The sequence below is a fragment of the Manis pentadactyla genome, chromosome 2 (genome assembly GCF_030020395.1).
Source record: "Manis pentadactyla isolate mManPen7 chromosome 2, mManPen7.hap1, whole genome shotgun sequence".
In the NCBI taxonomy this organism is placed as follows: Eukaryota; Metazoa; Chordata; class Mammalia; order Pholidota; family Manidae; genus Manis; species Manis pentadactyla.
In genome coordinates, this window is record NC_080020.1 from 85,221,531 (window position 1) to 85,235,889 (window position 14,359).

Genomic DNA, 14,359 nt, shown 5'->3' on the forward strand with positions numbered 1-14,359 from the left:
ATAGCTAAGTTACTGAGCTGGGAATTGAACCAGGGTATGTAATTCCAAACCCCCTGTCAGCTTCTGCCCTTTAACACTAATGATGTCAGGAGAAGCCTTGAGTTCCCACCTAGTGCCAATCACTGAGCTGTGCTTGTTTTTTTTCACCACCTATTTAATATGCTTGTTTGTCAAGAAATTTACTTGCTTATTGTCTAATTTTAAAAAGTGAACTGAGAAAAAGTTGAAATAGCATTCTGGAGTGACAACCAAAGCTCCAGGATTGAGCTGTTTTCTTATGCAAAGGGCTGTAATGATATCTCACAGATGGTGTTGGCCACTCATCAACACCCTCTCTCTCTCTGCCTGCAGCTCATCTTCTCTCTCCTACTCTCTGCCTTCCTTCCCACTTTGAGTATCTCTTTATGAGACTAAAGTGTTCTAGCATCTACCCAGTGCTATAAAAAAATTTCACTTTGTCTTTCAAAGTACATTTTATTTGAAAAATACGAGGAACTGGTGCTGGAGGCATGTGAGTGATTGGCCCAGTGTTACAGCAGGTATGCCTGGCAGAATTAGGACTCAGTAAGGTCCTTTGATGTCAAATCTGTTGAAATACAACCAAGCTAGTCATGGCTGCTGGGGCCCCCCTGCTGCCTGCCTGGGACCTTCTCTCTCCCTATGCAGAGGACAGTACAAACCACGTGAGTCCCTTTTCCTCTCTTCCATTGCTCACCACCCAGACACTGTGCAGTGGAAACAGTACAGGCTTTGGTTTCACCCTTGATTCAGCTTCTCACTGGCAACTTCTGAGCCTCAATTTCTTCATCTGCAAAAAGAAGGCAATAGCTCCTGCCTTGTTTTTTGAGATTCAATGACATAATGGTGAGAAAGGAGCCTTGCACGTGCCCGATACATAGCAGGTGCTTATCCAATATAGGTGTATCTTGAGTTGTTTCCCTCCATCTATATTTACAATGCCCACCTAGTAAGACAAACAAACAAGAACCGTTTCCTTCTCCCTTTGTATTAATACTAGTATTTGACTAATACCACAACACATAAGTTGAGAGTTGAGTTGCCAGCAATAAAATGGGAAAATGGTACAGAATAGATATAAGATTGAAGGTTGTGGAGTCCAGCTGCTTGAGTGGCTTTGCCAGTGACCAGCTGGGATGAGCAAATAACTTCTAAGCTTATAGGCTCCTTCTCTGTAAGAAGAGATAATAGCACCTACCTGTTTTGCCTGAGTATTTCAGCCCAGGCAATACCGAGAAATGACAACAGAACATTCTTAGGGTAAAAGGGTTTATACCTAGCTTTATTCTCACCATGGGAGGGCAAGCACTAGAATCATGTCTGCATCCAGCAGTCTGCAGGCCCATAACCCATCTCCATCTCTGCCTGTGCCCAGAGCACTGGGTGGTGCTCTTTATATAATAGCTCATTGCCTATGCCCGTGGAAGCATTAGCCTAGCAGTAGGCCAATTACATCATCAAGTAGTTCAGGGTCAGGTGAGGATCCTGCCCATAGGAACTTCCATTTTCCCCACACTACCTCACGGGGGTGATCCTGTCACAGCACTTAGCAGACTTCCTGGCATACAGTAAATGCTCAAAACATTTCAACTGTCATTATTATTATTACTAGTTATGAAAACTGATATTTATAAATAACTTAAACTTGAGAAATCAATCCTGATTCAAACTTAGCCCAAAATAATGTCAATTGTTCTGGTGTTCTGAGTGGAAGAGAAAGGAGCAAAGCCACAGTTACAAGCCAAGAAATGCCCTGAGTCCTGAGAATGCCCAGGGAGTGTCATGCATGTGAATGGCATGTGATATCAGGTGTCCTAACTCAAATATCAGCTAACACATATACAGTGTTAATGATGTGCCAGGCATTATTCTAAATGCTTCACACATATTAATTCATTTTATCCTCGGCAGCATGCCACAAAATAAGTACTATTATTATCACCATTTCATAAGTGAGGAAATCTAAGTACAGAGAGGCTAATTGACTTGCCTAAGACTACACAGTTACTTGGTGTTGGAATTAGGATTTGAACCCAGGCAATTTGGCTACAAAGTTTACCCTTTAAGATATACTGCCTTTAAAAAAAAAGTAGAAAACTACTAATTTTAATATTGTGTTCTTGATTTCAGAACTTAAATTCCAACAATTGATTGCTAGTAGAGTTTTAGAGCACAACTGGTGTGTAAAATAGTAATCCTTCACACTTTCTCCATTCCATTTGGAATTCCACTTGTATATTTATTTAGTCAGATAAATTCCCAAATGAAGTATAAGCTGCAGACGCCAGTCCCACCTGGCAGCTGGGCCCTGGGGAACAGCAAGAGCAAAAGAGGCCCTTCCCAGCCTCCTTGTGGTAGGCAGAATTCTAAGATGACCCCAAAGAGCCAGGCCCTTACACAATACCCTCCCCTTGAATGCAGACAGAACTGTGACAGGCTTCAAGCCAACAGTGCAGAGCCATCACCCCTGTGATTATATTACAGATAGGAGTCTCCTGCTGGCCTTGAAGAAGGAAGCCCCATGTTGGGACAAGGCCTTAAAGGGGCCACATGCAAGAATCTGCAGACCAGCCCCCAGCTGACAACCAGAAAATAAGTGGCGCCCTCCACCCTGCAGCTACAAAGAACTGAATTCAGTGCACAATCCTGTGAATTTAGGAAGATGACCTTGAGATGCAGAAAGAAATGCAGCCCACCGACACCCTGACTGCAGCCTTGTGAAACCCTAAGGACAGGAACCAATTTAGCTGTGCTCAGATTCCTGACCCACACAAACTAAGATGACAAACACAGGTTGTTCTAATCTGATAAGTTTGTGATCATTTGTTATACAGCAATAGAAAATGAATAGGCACTGTCATTGTGCAAGGGGACAAACTAGATTTGACAAGACTAGATAATACCAGAGATATTAAAACACAAACCTTCTAAGTAATCTAAATGCTGTATTTAGAACAAAAGGGTGTATTCCAGGCATTAAGTTAAAAGTATAAAAGAAGAAATACCAAGAGGGTAGAAATTAAATGCTCTCACCAAGAAAAAAAAAGGTGAATATTCAAGGTGATGGGTGTGATCACTAACTAGATGTGGGACTCCTTCCACAATGTGTACATATATCAAATCATCACAATGTATACTCTCTAAGTATCATACAATTTTTACACAGCAGTTATACCTCAATAAAGCTGAGATTTTAAAAGAAGAATACAGTTACATTCTCTACCTAGGCTCTAAAATATACCAACAGAGAGGCGTTTCTTCCCTTTGAGCAGATATCTTCCTGATGGCACATTTTCCCTCTTTTGCAAGGCTGTAGACTCAAAAAGCAGAGAGCACCTCAAAAATCTATCTTGTTTATTCGCCTGGCTCCAGGAAGGGCCCCAACTAAATCAAATTTAATTAAGAGGTGTCTACTTTTAAACTTCTCCCTTGACATTCCAATGACTTAAAACCTTCAACCTCAGAAAATTCTTTCTGTCCACTAGAAGGTCTCCTTCCTAAGCCTGCCTGCTTTTGGCCCCTTTTCAGAGGGGTGGAAAGCAGGCTGTCTGCATCGTATGCACAGTAACACTTCATATATTTGAAGGCAGATAAATCCCCCTTAATGCCTGTTTTCCTGAGGTCAAAATCCCCTCGCTCCCACCCCATCTCTCCGGATCCCTGGTGTCTCTTGCAATAGCTCCTGCTACCTGTGTCTTTCTCTCACTAGAGTGCACAAAAGCCCAACCACACGAGTCACGGTTCTCTATCCGAAAGGGGGATCAGAGATCCTATGCTACCACAGTATAACTGAAGAGAGCACTATGGATTATAGGGGGGTAAAAAGATCAGGAACAAGAAATAGGGAAGTATTAAGGAAGCAGGAACTGGTGAAAATTCTTCTTTGGGAATTAAACAGTCATTGGCAGATATAAGTAGGAATTATTCTGGAAAGAAAATCTATCAGGGAAACTGTAAGGAGAAACAGGAGCTGAAGGGGAAGGTGATCTAATAAGTTTTGATTCATGGTTCTCAGAGTGTGATTCCAGGGCCAGGCGTGTTAGTCTCCTATGGCTGCTGAAACAAATCATCACAAATGGGTGACTTAAAACAATATAAATGTATTCTTTCATGGTTCTGGAGGCTAGAAGCCCAAAATCAAGGTGTAGGCAGGACTGTGCCCTCTCTGAAGGCTCAGTTTGTGGTGCTGCTGCCAGTCACTGGCAGGCCTTGTCTTGTAGACACATCACTCCAATCTGAGCCTCTGCTGTCACACGGCCCTCTCCCTGGGTCTCTGTCTCTGGGTCTCTTCTCCTTTTCTTAATAAGGACACCAGTCAAATTGGGTCAATGGTCCACTCTCCTCCAGTATAACCTCATCTTAACTAATTACACCTGCAATGACTCTCTTTCCAAATAAGGTTCCATTCTGAGGCCCCAAGAAGGCATGAATTTTTGGAGGGAGGGTGGATGCTATGCAACCCATTATACCCAGGAACTAGTTATAAATGCAAGTTCTTGGGCACCTACCTGGACTTACCCAATGAGAAGCTCCAGGGTAGAGGTCAGCAAGTTGTTTTAACAAGCTCTCCAGGTGATTATGATGCTTGAAGTTTTGAAAGAAACTGCTTTTGATACAATGGAGGCATTTTCCAAAATGCACCAAAGTAACCTCTTTTCAGAGTTCAGAAATTCATAGAACTAGGAGAGTATCCTCAGTAACATGTAAAGTGAGCCACTTCATCTGAGATTGGGTCTATGAGTTCATTTTGTGGGGAAACATAACTATTTTGCTATGAATACATTTATAGGATGCATTGCACATACAAACTAGGAATCTACATGTGACTGTTTTCTGTCATCATGCACTCAGGGACAGTCCAAGAAAACCCCTGAGTGGAAAAAGATTCTGATTGTAGATCATAGTTCAAAAGGACTCCCTACCCCTGCTTAAAGGGCTCATCCTCGCCCATAACAGTACAAAGGATCCTGAGAGAAGTAACCTCCAGAATCCAAACAAAGTCACGGAAACTGGTTGGAGATCCAGAAATGGCAAAGTCAGGGATCGAGGCAGTCCAGGAGGAAAACATGCCAGCTCTCAGCCCACAGGAAGAAGAGAAGCCATCCCCAAAGGAAACATTTTCAGCTTCCCTTTGCTGAATAAACACACCTGCCTGGGATGCTAGATGAAGCTCCTGAATTTTAGTACTGTCAGCAGAACTTCCTGGCCGTCTGGGAAGCTTCATGCTGTATCCTTCAAACTTGCCAAGTTTTTATTGCAGAGTGTGGCCTGGAGACTTTGACTGTCTCTTGGGGTGCAGTAAATGAAGGGACATGAAAAGAGAGTAAGATGGAATTCAAAAATGCCGCTTGCACAGTGTGTAATGGAAAATAATCACACCGAAAATAAATGGCAACATGTCCTTTGGGGACTCCGCACTGCTGCCCTGTGCCTGGGTTTCTATTCTTCTGGAAGGAATTATGCAGTGATGGCGGCTTCTGCACAAGCTGAGGGCTCAAGTTTCCCAGACAATATCCTGACTTTGGACGCATGTGTCTCAGCAAGATATATGTGGGTTGGCTTGGGAGAGTACAATAGCTGCTTGGTGGCTCGTTGGAAGAGTGAATACATTAAGCAAGGCAGCAGTTTTTATTTTTAAAATTCAGGCTCTTTCTGACTCAAACATGCCTGGAGGAATAATATTGCTTGCTACCTCAATTTTATGTGGGCTTATTCCCTCTAAAAGCTTAAAATTTCTTAAGAGTGAAATCAGGCCATTTAGATAGTCAAGCATTGCTCAGATTCTGCATCTGTTCTATTAGTGTGCTTTGAGATTTGGGCACTTCACATGCCAGGTGGGTTCTGTATCTAAACAGTGTGAATGCCCCTGGTTAGCCGTCCCCTCTGCAGGCATGTTTTAGCAGGGGGGGTGGCTTGAATGGGACACCCTAGAGGATAGGAGATGAGACGGGACCTTACACAGATGGGACCTATCCCCCCTCTCATGCCATTCACCCTGCTGGCCTCTTTCCATTCCTGCCACCCCCAGCCCCACCTCACCCTGCCCACACTCCCTACTCCTATCCAGTTACCCCTCCTTTCTCCCTCTCCCCCACCAACCCCCAACCAACAACCAGGGGAGTCGCCACGGACTGCTGAGGCTGTCATACTGTGCCTGCCCCACGGCCGCTGATCCTAGCAGGGCCACCAGTTCCACTTCTAGCAGGTGGGCACGCGTGGGCAGAAGGAGAGGTCCGTCTCCCCATCCACCCTCAGCCATCACTCCTCGCAAGAGGAAAAGGCACTAGCAGTATTCCTGGAACCTGAGAAGGAAAACAAGCCCAATAGAAGTTTCCTGAAAGGAAAATGAGCCCTTCTGAGGGAAGGTTTGCTGTGCTGCACACATGTATTCCATACTGACATACTCCTGTCCCAGCCCACTTTCGGGTGCAGTCCCCAAGTAGCTGTGCATTGTGAATAAAGTGAAGGTTCCTGTGGCCAGGATTCTCACCTGGCCCTCGTTCGCTAGCTCACTACACACGCGTGGGCAATATATTGCTGCTGACTTTATATAAAGAGCTCCGCCGAGTGGTCTGGGCCACACGGTGGCACAGCTGCAAAGCTGCAGGAGAGCAGAGCAGAGGCTGGAGTGGTGGCAGCGCCAAGGACAGAGACTGAGATGGCTGCGGGGGCAGAGAGACCCAGAGGCAGAGATCAGCTTGCTGCATGCAGACTCGCTCTGAGTGGATGGGATTCTAGTGATTGACGTGCCACCATGGGAATAAAGTTGGGTATAACCCTTTCACCCCAATAATGTTCTACTGTCATTTCTTTGGTCACATTGAATCCATAGTGAACTTGCCCCGGGCGGAAACCCACTGGCAAGACAGCATTAAAACACAGAAGGGGGTCATCCTACGGAAACTTTACTGAATACACAGGTTCTGAAACTCCTGGAGGATCTAGTGAGAGATTAGCCATCAATACCAATATCAACACCAAGCAGAACTGAAAGAAGAAGGAAAAAGAAAAGTTCCCTAAAAAAGAGCTTGGGTGTAGGGCTTGAGGCAGGGGTGGGGGGGTGGGGGTGGGGGCAGGTGGATTCTCAGTCTTGGAAATGTAGTCATGTTATGTTACATCTGTTTTCTAATCAGCTTCATTAATGAGCAGATTTATTTAGATGCCACTAAATTGTGATATAACAAGTGTTATGCAAACAAAATATGAAGCACCTGAAATCTTTCTGGCAGCATTGCCAAATGCTCCCGAAACACTCAACAGTACATTGGGAACATTCTCATAAGGTGTAATGTTAAAGATAAGGCATTCCCCTCCCAGCTATTTGACACAGCTTGATGGATTTTTTTAATTAGAAAATTTGAAATATAATGCATAATGTCCCAAAAAAGGTCCTCCTGAGGCAGTATTATGTGCTTTTTTTTTAAAAATCCCTTTTTGCATCTCAATCTGGTTTTGCTTCTTTTGTGCACAATTATTTAACATCTCTTTTTTGTTCCAGTCCTTTTGCAAACTTTTTCTTCAGTTCTTTTTCATGGGCTCGTCTCTCTTGCATTTCCTGTCATGGAGTAGGAGGATACATTTTTATTCTGTAATAAGTTTGCTTAAATGGCTTCCTCAATCTCTCTCTGGAGAACAGGGTTTCAATAAAAACATTTTCATGGGCTCTTAGAACGCCTTTCCTTTGTTGCTCACTGCTTGGGCGATGGGGAGAAAATGGAAACTATTGTCATGGATCCAGCCTGGTAATGAAAAAACATACATGTCTCGAGAGATTAAGTACAAATCGGGAGGGCGGGGGTTGTGCCCCACACTTTCAACAGCAGCCATCCGCCTGCCTCCTCCCTGCCTCCCTGGGGGCAAACAGGAAAGAACAGTGTTAGGTCGCCTCCCCACACTCCCCTTCTGGCAGCTTTGCTCCCCTCCCGGAGACCATTTGTGTGCAGGCTGGTAGTGATAGAATAACCGCTTTTATTCCTCTTGAGAATATTTATGGCTAAATATTGGAAATTGCCCTGGGAAGTAGTCCCATAAATTTCCCCCCAGCCTCCACATTCCCCTATCTTGAAACTTAAGATGAATCAGACCTAAAGTGGAAAAAGCAAGGAAGAACTTTGGAGGATGAAATTTGATAGTAATTTCTTATCTTATTGGCAACTCCCTGAGTTTACATGATCCACTTTGGCACGGATGGCTGACCACTGGCTGGGAAAACGCAATTCTTATAGGGATGTTCCAAGCCTGAGCTGCAGATGGCTCAACACAGTCCATCCTGTTTTGGAGAGAGTGACACCTCATTCTGCAGGCTGACGTGCCTGCAAGCCCAGCAGGAAAAGAGGTCACCCTCTCCAACATGCTCTGCGGCCTAAAATGAACACTTGGGAACTAAATGGGCCTATAGGGGCTTTGCTGGAATTCAGCTTTGCCACAAATATGAAGTTTTGAAGGCCTCCCTCACATCTGACCTATAAAGGGGTACTAAATGTCACATGGGGCAAATAATCCAGAGTGGCACACAAACAGGACTTACCATCAGAATGGCTTCCAGAGCTCAGCATGCCCATAAAGCCCCTCGCCCAGCCTGGCACTTGGAGCGTATGCAAGGCTAGCTGTGGGTTACACACACCTGCTTTTGCCTTTTGGTACTGCCTCTTAACAGTTGTGTGATGTTAGGCCTCCTTTTCTTCATTTACAAATAGAAATAAATATCTACCTTATAAGGTAATTGTAAGAATTAAATAAGACAATGTGTATAATCTCTTGAATAGTATCAGGCACAGAATAAACACTAATGAAAAGCCAGTTTATCATTGTCATTGGTAGCATTGTTACTTTGTGACAGTTTCCTAGTGACTCTGGGCTGTTGGCACCTTCGGTCTTTTCACAAGCTGAGAGAGTCTGTGTTACTGCAGGCCTGCTTCTGGTGCCTGCTTCAGACCCAGGGATGGGACAAAGGCCTTATGTCAGGAAATTTAGCCTATCCATTCATGTATGTAAAACACTGAAGTCCCTCACTCATGCTCTCTTCAAATATTCAGGTCAAGACAAATGTTCCTGACATATAAGTAACACACATTGAACACATAAAAACAGCTCTTCAACTGAACTCAAGTAACACTTGGTTAGTCTCACACTATCAAGTGTTACTCATGACCCTCATTGTTTAACCTAGTGAAGATGTCTAAGCAATGAGTCTTTCACATACATGACTGTAACTGGCCTGACTTTCACACAATAAAACTACAGTTTTCATTTTATTTTCTCATTTTCCTAGTTCTCCAGGACATCAAAGCAGTGCTTATGGTGACTATTTTCCTGATTTTGGAGATATTTCAAGAGTTGATGAAAGTTAGTACATTCAAAATTTCTGAGACTTAAAACTACTCCCCACTATCTCCAAGGCCAATTGCATGGGATTTCCCAGGCTCCATTCAGCATACCTTCTTAGAATGCAAGCCGAATTTCTCTTTTACCTTAAAGGTAAAAGGTAAAATCTACCTGATTGACTATTAAGGGTTCTGTGTGAGTGCTACCAGAGGGGGCTTGTGTTTCCTAAGGAGGATCCTGAACATTATATATTCTCCTTCCCCCCATACTCACTCACTTTACCAGAAAGACCTGTGCTTCACTCTTCTTCATACAGCCTAAATGATCTAGAACATTCTCTAGTGCCAGTTGCTGTGGACACCAGGCGCCATGGCCAGTGTATGCAACCTGCTCTACAGACCCCCTTGACCTGCTCTGGTCTGAGTTCATTCACACCCAGCTCTTGTGTCTCCCTCGGCAACTGGGGACAGTGTCCTCAGCCTCAGGGCAGTTGTAGGAGATGTTCTAATGGATGACCAGTTAGGAAAGGTGAGGGTTTAATACCTGAAGCAAGTACTGGTGCTGCCTACCTCACAAGAAATCAAAGTGTCTTGGGTACTGTGGGAGATCCTTTTGAAAGTAAGAAGGGAAACCAGCATCTCAGCAGGCTCATCCCTCTTGTTCCGCAGCTTAACCCCCCAGCTTGCTGGATCCTAACTTTTTGTAAATTTTTGTAGGTTAATAAATTCCAGGAGATGTTTTTCCTAACTTCCCATCACCACCCATGGCCATAAATAAAATGTCTCTCTGGAACCAGTCCCATTTTGAATGGCGTGTAGTTTCTAACACACATTCAATGGAACAACATTGAAATGCTCTCCTTCATATACTAAGGTCCTTTAGCTTATAATTAAACCACTTATGGTCAAAGAGCATTACTCATATCACAACTGCAATACACAATCTCAATATTTCTAGACAGAGCAATCATCTATTACCAGAAAAGCAATGACCTTAAGCAGATGGGACAATCACTTCCATCTCAGAAACTGGCTTTGGCTTCCTTTAGCTCATACAAAGGCCCTACCCACACTGCACATTGTACTGCGAAACACTCTTACTCATGCATTTGTACACAAAGTAAGGATTGTATTAGGAAGAAATGGGGAGAATGGGATGGATATTGGGTAGGCAACCAACTGCGTCTACCTTTTAGTAGCTATAGGGCACCAGAGCATTGATGTCATCCTAACTGAATCCTCACCACTTCCCCGTGAGTGGAGGACAAAGTGGGTGGCTGCTAATTTAGTATGGAAAAATACTAAGTGCAAATTATTTCCTACACATTTCAAAGTTCATAACAAAAGACCAGGACACTGTCTGTTACTCCCCACTTTCCACTTCTCTTGAATAAGCCTTCATTAAATGAAAACTTCACACTGTCCACTATCTTCCATAATATTCTAGCTCTTCTGCCTAAGCCTCCTGTACCTCGCTTTAGGAAGGACTGGCTGCTGGTAGAAGAGCACATTTCATTTCACTGTGCATCTCTGTCATGCAGTTGTTCCTTTGAGACAACAGAGATGGAAGTGAAAAGATTGAAAGTAGAAAGGGAAAGCAAGTTGTACAATGAAGACAGGCTTGTCTTTGCATCATGTGGCTTATTGGCTGAAGAGCCAGAGGACTCAGATACAAAGGGCCATGGACATTTCTGGCTTCTCTGTCACGTCAATTGCAAAGTAGTAACCATGTTTGTCTCACTCTACTTAAGAATGACTGAATTATGATTGGGAATAAGAACTCAAACCAGTTGCCAACTCAGTTACCTTAAACTAAAAGGAAGACTGATTGGCTCATCTAACTGAAAAAATAGGGAGATCAATGACCAGGTGTGGTTCATACTTTGTAGTTCTCTTGGCTATGGATTAGATACAGAAACTCCGCAGACAGTTTTCATTTTAAAGCTATTGTCAGTACACATACACATATGTAAGATACAGTAGCTTATATCTATATATGACAACTTCCATCATAATCTTCCAGGCAAGAGACCTGAGATTCATTCCAATTGGATTAAGTTGGTCACATGTCTTCCTCCTGAACAGATGACCATGATCAGGAAAATGGAATGTACTTATTGTCTTCCTTACCATAATTAACTAGGAATGACTCCTGGACCATGGAATATTAGGTCAAACTATCTGACACTGCTAATAGTCAAAGACTTTTGACTTGTAAAAAACAGTAATTTCATACGGTTCAACCTTACACATAGGATGTGTAGAAAAGGATAAAAGCCAAATGAAAACCCAAGTGGTAAGAAAGTGGGTGGGAAACCAATCTGCCTAATGTCTGATCATTGCAGGAGGAGGTGGTAATATTTCTCTGGCTGGCTTCACTTGGTACTAGATTTGTGAAGTTAAGTAAATTTTCCATTCTCTGTGCTTTGGTTTCTACATCTACAAAATGGAGATAACAGCAGCACCTACCTTGAAAGGCTATTAGAAGGATTCAGTGAGTTGATAAAATTTTTAGAATAGTACCTAGCTCTCGGCAGATTAGAAGCTGTTATTATTATTGTTGTTATTTTGTTGTTACTTCTGGGCAAATGCGATGGCCTCCATTTGCCATCACCGTGCAGCTTCATGCAAACCTGGGTAATGTGCTATCTTGTAACCAGTAACAATAGCTGCACTCCCAGAGCGTTAATGTTCTAGGGGCTATTAAAAATTGGAGTCATCCTTCAATTACATCTCATCACACTGAGAAAAGGTTGTTTTCATTTGAGTGCTTACTCACAGCGGCTCTGCAATCACCACACTCTCAAGGCCAATTAGAGTCAGTGAATTACCCAAAGACATAAAATTAATGAAATTTTCTGACATGATTGTTTTCTAGAAAGCACAGAGTAGCTAGAGAGGCACGGACCCAAATAAGATGACTCGTTTCATGTACTTCTCAGTCCCAAGGGAAATGCTCACTTGCTGTTTCTCCCCCACCCTCTTAAAGGAATTCACTTTGCTTGTTTGAAACCCTGAGCCTCAGTATTATCAGTAGCGTCCTAGGAAAATCACCTTGATTTATCTTTCTAACTCTGGCAAGAATATTATTGAAACCACCCCAAGCTAGATTGGCAGCTACAATATCCTAGGGTGGGAGGGGGGGTGGAGCTCAAGCCCTGCAGGAAGCCCACGCTCTCCCATTTCCTCTGCTCTGCCCTCACTGGGAACTGAAGCTGCAGGACTGAGTAGCGGCAAGGGAAATTTCAGGTGGTGGGGTAGAGATGGAGGGTTCAGGAAGAGGAAGAGCAATTCTAAAAGATGAGCAACACAAGCTGACCACTCTCCAAGCTGCCTCTCTTGCCAGCAATCTCTGCCCAGAGTGTTGGAACATGAGTAGAGGGAAGCAGATGTCTTCTTTCATAAAATAAGGTGTTTAGACTGCATGAAATTCAATCATGCTCAGCTGCAAACTTCTAGGACTCTAGGGTTTGGGGGCTCTGGTGACATCCCTCCTAATCGGTTCTAGCCTAAATTCCCAAGGGCACCATCTGTTAACACACTTTACCCAGGGGCAGGCACAGGCTGGCTCCAAGGATAGAAAACCACATCAGACCCATAGCCTGCTTTGTAGCACCAAAAAAAGTCTCCATCAGGAGTGCCTTTATGACACAATCAAGGGTACCGTTTGGGCCAAGTGTGATTTATAGCTATCGGTCTGGATAATAAGAACATTGTGTAGGAACCACCTCTAATTCATTCAGCCTTCCACATAAGGCCAAGTTGTCATTGACACAAAGATACAAGCCAGCCTTTAATGTGTGGGAATTCTGTTGCTGATCGACTAAGCTCTTTGCCTGCTTTATCTCACTGAACCTTGCAACACCCTCTCAGGTAAGATGTACTAGCCCCATAATGCAGAAGAGGACCCTGAGGTTAGGTTCAAAGAGATTAAGTCACTTGCCCAAGGACATACAGTTAATATATGACATGACGGAGATGAGAATGAACTAAGTGTCTCCTTCCATAGTGAATCTTCTTAATTTTTAAAATGCCCACATTACAGGTTCCTTGGGGACAAACACAGTTCACTTATGCTTCTTTGGGTCCCCTCACAGCACCCAGCACCGACATCTGTACACCTACTAAGAACCTGACAAACCTCTTTGACTTGCCTTTCCTACCTAGGAGATCAGGTGAACTCCACTTAGGACTTCCAACAGCTGCCCTGTCCGTTTTAGGCTTTCACCCCATCTCACTATTCTTGCATTAATATCAACCATGACTACTGTGTACCAAACAAAAGCAAGAACTATTAGTTTTGGAAGCCATCACAGGTATGAAATGAATTCAGAAAATTTGGCTCTTGGCCTGCTGAAACTTGAGGAATCAAGCAAGCACATGTCGTTGGCCAAGTTTGGGGATTTTTCTAAAGACGTGTGGCTCCCTTAGCTTTCGTTCCACATTCTTTGGGTGCTTGGCTAGATGTTCAATGTACAGCATGCAATTTAACTTCCCAGCCCTGATAATATCCCAGGGTTGTTAAATGCACCAAAGTACTTGGTAATTCATCTTACTCAAAATTTTCACAGCTCGGTAAGCATGAATTCATCATTATAGAAATCACTTTAATGTTTAACAAACATATCAGCATATTCTCAGCACTCACATTTTCCATTTTCACCTAACTTGTCATGAGACATGCTATGTGTATACAAATAAACAATCCGTGAAGAGACGAATTTTCATTGTGCCTAAGAAAAGACATTGATGTTTCAGATTCTTTTAGGAGAAACGTTTCTCATTCCTCTAAAGGCTCTGTGTTCTGACTCTGAGTAGTTATCTCCCCAGTGTGGTAGACCCTCCTTCCATTCAAGACCCAGGGTAAGATTCACACTCTGCCTGATTTCCATGAATAAGAACACACCTACCTCTCCTTCCCTCAGAATATGAGAATGTGATTTGTGCGACACTCCCTGTCCAGAGTTGATGGTCTAGGGTTGTTTGCTATTACGGGTTACTAGGTTACATGAGTGTGG